This window comes from Pteropus alecto, unplaced genomic scaffold (assembly GCF_000325575.1).
Source record: "Pteropus alecto unplaced genomic scaffold, ASM32557v1 scaffold98, whole genome shotgun sequence".
NCBI lineage: Eukaryota > Metazoa > Chordata > Mammalia > Chiroptera > Pteropodidae > Pteropus > Pteropus alecto.
In genome coordinates this window covers 11,901,945-11,910,173 of record NW_006443570.1, presented here as the reverse complement: position 1 = coordinate 11,910,173, position 8,229 = coordinate 11,901,945, and the positions used below count along the sequence as shown (strand labels likewise).

At 35.3% G+C, this 8,229-nt stretch overlaps 1 pseudogene; it reads right to left on the bottom strand.

Annotated features, from left to right (window-relative positions):
- Positions 1-7,064: 7,064 nt before the first annotated feature.
- On the bottom strand, positions 7,065-7,183 carry LOC112473372 (annotated as a pseudogene).
- Between the last annotated feature and the right edge of the window lie 1,046 nt (positions 7,184-8,229).

Genomic DNA, 8,229 nt, shown 5'->3' with positions numbered 1-8,229 from the left:
CATTTGACAATATCTGGACATGTCTTTGGTTGTCACACTTGGGAAGCGATGCTGCTGACATCTAGTAAGAAGAGGCCAGGAATGCTACTAAACATCCTATAATGCACAGAACACATACAACAAAGAATTATCCAAACTGGTATGTCAATAATGCTGAGGTTGAGAAGCCCTGTGGCCAATATCTGTACAGATTTATAAAGATTCAGCAGTGCTCAAAGGAATACTGTTATAATGGGGTAAGGAGGAAGACACTGTTTGAGAAAAAAGAGGACAAATTCTTCAATAAAATGTGCGACTCAGCACTACTGATCACTGAAGAGACAGAAGAAATGGTGAAGTGATTTCTGTAAATGTGCAGTTTCAATTTGGGCCAACCTTGGACACATACATATGAATGGCAAGAGCTCATGCTTGTAGAGCTGAACAGAAGCAAATGGTAAATGGTAGGCTGTTCTGAGGAGAAGAGGTGCAGATAGAAAAAGAAACTAAACTGGGCCCAGTGTTTTGAGAAGGGGACTATGTCATAAAATTGTTCATTGCAGATCATTTTTTTAAACTAAGAGCAATTTTGAGGGAAAAAAATGCAGCCAAGGCTATTACAACTACAATCCACGGCTACTTTCAAGTGCATTCCTACGCATACATATTTTTATGTTGTAATTGATGAAATAACCACTTCATATTCATCTTTTTTCAATGAATGTCATATCTGAAATTTTTTTCATATTCCTAGAGTCTCCATTATCTTTTTAAGTGTCTACGTGATATTCCATAATGTAGGTGAAGCGTATTGTAGCCATTCTTCTATTGTTAAACAATTATTTTGTTTCAATTTTTTCCCCCTACCCAACATTGAAATATAGTAGGTTTTTTTAGTTACAGTGTTTCCTTAGGATACCTTTCCAGGAGTCAGATTCTAGGGTCAAAGAGTATGAACAAATATATGGTAAGCATAGCAGAGTGGACAAGAAAACAGAATTTTAAATTAGACAATCTGGATGCAAAACTCAGTTTTGCTGGTTATTACCTACGTGATTTGAGTGATTTGCTTAAGACCTTGATCCTCTGGAGACTGTAATGATTAAGCCAGATTGTGTATGCCAAGTACATGGTATGGTATAGATCCTGGTAAATAGACAAATTACCATTGTTGCTATTCTTACTCTTTTTCTCTTTCTTGTTTTCCTTAAGGCTCTTAATATTTACTGTCATGTTTATTCCCAAAAGATTGTACCAATTTACAATGCCACAGACAATGCAAAAACTGGCCTTTACTATAACCCACAACCTGTTTTAAAGTTTGCTTAATTATGAGGAATAAGTTTCTATTAGCTTATGTTGCTTTCATGGATGAATTATCTTCTTAAAAGTGCACATCTGTAGGTAAAGAATATTTTCATATTTTGAGATCATTTGAACCAGGAAAAAAGGGGAGAGAGAGAGAGGGTTAGTTCTTGGATTTTATCACTCCTTGGAGAAGAAGTTGCAGTGAGATGAAGGAATGTGACATTCACGTAGTTACGCGGGGCCTTTAGCTGTGTGATATTGGCCTTGGATTAGTGTTCATGGCACTTGCAGCTATGGCACCACATCTCATGGCCCTTCTTGTCTCTCCTGTAGGTCTGTGAGGCTTCACTCCTCGCTAGGCACTTGGGGTCACACAGAGATTATCCTTAAGTATAACAGCATTTCAAGCAAGAAAAAAATATCTTCTGGCTCTCGTTAGACTCTTCTAAGTGCTTTTTCACGGGCTGTGTAGGCAATAATAAGGCAATAATAAAAAGAAAATATGAGAAATCAATAGCCTCTACCTTTGGTTCTATATGAAGGAACAAGGCTTGAGGCTGAATTAAATGGTTGCCGCCTTCTGCTCTAGAAGTAGACTGCATTTCAAAGGTAAAGCAAGTCTCAGCTGTGTGAAGAAATAGTATAAATTGGATACATGTAAAATTCCTTTATTTTTTTATTTTTTGTTCTCTGTATTTTTGTCCCTGAGATTATCAAAATTATATATGCTATGTCTCTTCTTTCTTTCTAATATCTATACTTTGCTGTGATGACTATAGAAAATTATAGAAAAAAATCTAACCACTCTTAGATTATTTAGAGTATTCAAAATATTTACCACCAGATTTTTTCTATAAGTATACAATTTATGATTTTTAAAATAAAGTTTGAATCACATGGTATATGTAGTGTTATTTCCTGCCTTTTCTCACTTACTATTATATTGTGAAATATTTACCGAGATTTTCAAAAATATTATTTTTATTGGCACCATAGTATTCTACTTTATAAATATATTTCACTTAATGATTCTACTATTGTTATACATTCTGGTCATCTCTAAATTTTCATAATTATAAATAATTCGATGATGAGTATCCTTAAACATATGTCTTTATTTATACCTATTACTCCCCAAGAATAGTGTATTAGTTTCCTAGGCCTGCCGTAATAAACCACTACAAACTAGGTGACTTAAAAACAAGAGAAATTTATCATCTCATTGTTCTGGAAACCTGAAGTTCAAAATCAGCTTGTTGGCAGGGATGTACTCCCTGTGAAACCTGGAAGAGAAAATCCTTCCTTGCCTCTTTTATTTTATCTCCTGTCGTTTGTTGGCAATCTTTGATATTCTTTGACTTACAGATCCATCACCCCAATCTCTGCCTCTATAATCACATGGCCATCTTCTATCTATGTATCTCTGTCTTCATATGGCACACTCCTTTCTTATAAGGGCACTAATCATATTGAATTAACAACCCTCCCTTATTCTAGTATGACTTCATCTTAACTAATTACATTTGTAATGACCCAATTTTTCAATAAGGTTATATTCTGAGGAACAGAGGGTGGTTAGGACTTCAGCATACCTCTTGGGTGGGAACAATTTAACCCATAATGAATAGAATCACAAGATCAGCATAAATGAATGTTTTCAGGACTCAGTACATTTTGCCAAAAATTTCTTCAGAAGATCCTATCAAATTTATTCTGTATGTGAGTGTCTGCTTTATGATACATTTGTCAGCATTAAATATTCCATTTTTAATCCTAACCAATTTATTAGTTAAAAATATTTTCTCATGGGTTTAATTGACCATTAACTAGTGAGACTGAACATTTTTTCCATATGCTTATAGCTATTAGCTATTTGTATCTTTTGGCTGTAAATTGTTTATGTATTTGCCTTTTTTCTATAATGTTCTGATTTATAAAAGTTGATATAAAAGTCATCTATCTCATTTATTTTATCTATTTTCAAGGATTTTTCTTTTTAGCTTTCTATTTCTATTTTTTATTAAAGTTTATTATTTCTTTTTCATTTTGTATTTAGAAAGGCATTCATTTTTAGAATTAAATATCCATCTATGCTCTCTTCTAAATATTTTATGATTTCCTAAATATTTTAGATATATGTCCTTACATTCTAGAATTTATTTTCAGTATATAGTATGAAGTAAAGCCCCAGCCATGTATTTTTATACAATTTTCTACATACAATTGATATCTGTATACAATTTCTATATACAAATTCTATATACAATATCTATATACAAATTCTATATACAATTTCTTATCTACTGTGAGGTATCCTTTATAAAATATTAACTTGCTTAATCTCTTAAAAACCCTATGAGATAGGTCACGGTTATTCTCCACATTTTATACCTAAGGAAACGGGCACAGAGTGGTTTAGTAAGTTGTCCAAGGTTACACAACTAGTAAATGGCAGAGACAGAAACTGACACACGCAGTCTGGCATCAGACACCCATCCTTGATTAAGTTAGTTAAATCATAAATGAGGTACTATTTCTAAAGAATCTAGAGCAGTGCTTGGCACATAATAATCTTTGTATAAATGTTTAATAAATACAATAAAAATGCCATGGACTTATCTATCCCAAGGTCTGTTTAAAGGATACCTGCTTGTGTTCCATTGCTCTGTCTTGGTTTCTGTTCTAATTCTGATTGCTAAAATAGCATTTTAAAATTCTGTAGGACAACACCCACACCTGCTATTCTTTTATAACACTTCCTTTGCTGGTCTTGTCTGCTCACTCTCCCAAATAGGCTTCCTAACCCATAATTAATGATGAAAATTTTTCAAATATAAAGAAAAGTTAAAAGAACTATACAGTGAACACCCCAGATAAACTTGCAAATAATTTGTTTCAAAACTCAAATAAAAACAAAAACAACCCCCCCCCAAAAATCTACTTTTGAGGATTTGATGGACACTAGTCCACACTAAGGCTTAATTTTGTAATATCAATATTAGTACTAATTAGTATTTTCCTTCAGAAATATGGTTTATTTCTCCACCTATTCAGATATTTGTGTGTGTGTGTGTGTGTGTGCTTCTTAACAATTTATGTTTGTTTTGTCACCCAAATTTCTTGTTAATATTTGTCAGTGATATTTTTCTTTTGATTGCCTTGATGAAAGTGTATAGAGGAAGGTCTTTTTTTTTTAGGATATTTTCACTAGTTATTGTCAGGCATTGGGGATATAAATTAATGTAAAAAGTGTATTATCTAGTGGAGGGATGTATTAGCTTTATAAAAGAATTGTTCATTAATTCACTTATCACATCTATTGAGCATATGTTGTATGCCAGGCTCTGAAGACATACGGATGAATATATCTATTTTTTTGTCCTTAGGGAGCTGATAGACTCTTGGGACAGATAAACAGATGCTGTAAATAGTATAAAACAGGGCAATAAAATGCTCCAAGGAGGGTCAATAAGGCTGTACCAAGAAGGGAATATTTGACACACAATACCAGGTAAACAGAAGCTCACCAGGCAAAGAAAGGAAAGTACATTCCGTGGAGCAGAAGGAATTCATGTAAAGGTATGGGAAGTTGGGGCATTTTTAGGAAACGCTGAGGAAAGGCAAATGGGGGTCGCTAGGGAGGTGTTGAATAGCGCTGTCTTCACAGAGAACAGTGCATTTGTTTGATGTAGCTGAAGTTTAGGGTATTCGGAATGGGACGGATTCTGGAAAGGTAGGTAGAAGTTTATTATGCAAGGAGTTTGAACTTTATCATTAAAGTCATAGAGTAAGCAAAGGTTTTAAAGCGAGAGTTTTGATCAGAATCAGTTTTTGACGAAAATCATTCTGGCATCAAGGATGGCTCGATGGGAAGAGAGAAGGTTGGAAAGATGGTGAGAGTAAGACGGTGAAGAGCTTTGCATGCCATAGGGAACTAAACCTGCCACTTGGACCTTATCCTGCAGTGATGAGATCAAATAAGTAATAAAGTAGCAAAATACACTGTGACAATGAATGGCATGGATAATAATAACTAGAGGCATTCAAGGGAGGGCGTTATCACCACATAGGGAGATAATCTTGTCCTTAATGTCAGACATAGGCAAGAATCCCAGCTCTTTCTCTCATCATCTGTGAACAAAGTCTGTAGCCCTTTGAGCCTCAGTTCCCTGACCTCTAAAAAAATTCTGAGGCGAACACCTACCTGCCGCGTCCTCTTTCTACCCTACTGCGTGACAAGGTCCGGAGATGGGGACAGAGGCTTCAAGGAATGCATCGTCAAGAACGAGGACGTGGCATGTGTTTAGGGATAATTGGTTTCTTAGAAATGATTCTATTAATAGGGGGAATTTGGGTAGCACAAATTCTAGTAAGTGTAAACGCTATACAAATGGATTTCCTCAAAATTGGCTCTGAGGAAAACAGAGTAAATTCCCCGCGTATGGAATCAGCTCTAGTCACCCTGACGTGTCCAGAATGCGTAAACTCTTTATTTGAACAATTATTAAGGGAAATTCCTTTTGACGTGCCTCTTAAAGATATTATGAATAAATTATAACAAGCTGAACTACTAGAACCAGTTTATACTCCTGTTCCCATGCAGTTAGTAGAAAAATTAGTAAAGGATAAGAAATTTACTCATAAGCCTGTGCCTACTATAGAAGGGCCTCCTTTTGTGGCCTAGTGGATAAATAGAAAACTCTGGTATCCACCTAGGGGGGCTAATAGTATGAAAAGATTACCTGATCTTCCTTTGCGTTATACAGAAGCTTATAATAAAGATAGTATACATATAGTGAATAAAGATAGAATTCATGTGCCTTATAGTAGTTTAAGTTTCATAGAAAGGCTGGCTAGGTCAGGATCTCCTTGGTGCTTAAAAAACAAAGGAACAGAAACTTAGCTTATGAAAGCAGCTTTGTAAAACTGATTTTTATAAATATTTTCCTCATTACTGCACCAAGGAAACTTTTGAACAGCTATGAGAACGGTTCAGCTTGAACTTTAGATATAGCATAAATCAAATAGCATTTAAAAGATTTCTTCAGGCAGAAAGAACAATGTCTGCCCACAAGCCAATGCTTGCTGATATGAATACACCTATCTATCACCTTTATTTAAATCAATTCTTATATCTTACGTAATAGATATAAGAATTAAACGTTTAGATTGTTCCATCAGGTAGTTCTGTTCTAATGATTGAGAGAAAGATGTACTAGTTAATCATGAACATTAAACATAATATACTCTATAAGATTTTCTACTTCGCCTAACCACAGAAATTTAACTCCCTGCTACCTTAACAACAAAGTATAATCAAATGCCAAAATAAAAAGTATAAAAGTTGTACTCAAATCACAATAAAACAGAACAGTGTCACACCGCCTCTGAGCTGTGTAGTCGACTGTCTCCCGCGCCGACGCCTTGCCCACCTTCGGGGCCCCCTGGATCCTGTCGCGGCTGGACCGCAGCACCTACCTAAATGCCTGTTGCGAGGACTAAATGAGAAAAACTATTAAACGCCAAATAGATAGCGGTACTCAATAAACTTATTTCCAACCATGTCAGCTCCTACCTTGATTGAGTTTATAGTTGAGAAATTTGCATTTTTACTTATCACTGTTTTCATGCTCCTGCACTTCTCAATATCCTCTGACCACTTCCTTTTTTTTTACATATATATTTTATTTTTTTAGGTAAGGCAACACTTGGTTGACCTCATAGATTGCAAGGTCCTCGTTAGTTTTCAATCCCTTATTTTTTATTTTTATTTTTTATACCTACAGCACCTGGTCTTCCTAGGTGGTCTCCCATCCAAATACTAACCAGGCCAGATCCTGCTTAGCTTCCAAAATTAGACAGGATTGGGTTTGTTCAGGGTGGCATGGCTATAGACCTATTTCCTTTTTCAATGTCTATATTCTTGCACTTAAATTCTATCCTAAGAGAAATTTCTTTTTGTTGTATATTCCTTAACCTCTCCCTGTGTTTTATCTTTCAAATCAAGAAGAACATTCTAGATCTGAGAGGACCAGTTCCTCCACTCTGTTCATTTCATTATGTCCCATTTCTTAAGACTTGCTTTGCTAATTCTTTCTATCTAACTCCAGGGTCAAGGATCTTGACTGATAACACAAGCATTTAGCTTGGGGAGACAATGGCTTATTTATTTTCCTCGTCTCGCTTCTGAGAAAAGAATACTGAACAACTCAAAAATCTTGGGAAAGTAAGATATCCACTACTCTTCTGCCTTCTTTGCTTTGGGCCCAGAAGTCAACCAAATAATGCCTTTATCAATAAAATCTCAGTGCCTGCAACTCAACCCAAAGAGTGACATTGTTGTCCCCAAACACATTCTGCAATCTGTAATAAAAAAACTGCACTGTGTACTTTTGCCTTAGTGCTGATTATCAGGAAAGAGGAGTATCTCATGTTCCGGATAAAAATTGATTTGTAAGTATATCCAGAGCTGAAGCCACAATACAGTAATTTGTTTATGCAACAAATCTTTATTGAGATCTACGTGCCAAGCATTGTTCTAAGGTCTGAAATACACAGCGATAAACAAAACACAGTCCTTGCTCTCATGGAGCTGACATCCTAGTGGGAGAGACAGATAATAAATAAGCAAATACATTAACATATATAAAATATGTCAGCCGGTGATATGAGCTATAGATAAAAATAAAACAGAATCAGGAGAAGTGATGAGAAGGTAGAAAGGACTATTTTAGATAAGTGAATTTGTTTCCTTTCATTTTTCTTTTCTTAATTATCACACTATAACATACATACTCTAAAGTATGTAAAATGTACAGCTCTATACAACTTGAAGTTTTACATACACTCATGTAACCACTGCCTAGGTCGAGAAATAGAACATTTACAGTGTCCCAGAGGGTTCCCTAGTGTCCCTCCTCCGTCAGTGCCCTCCAAGGGCAA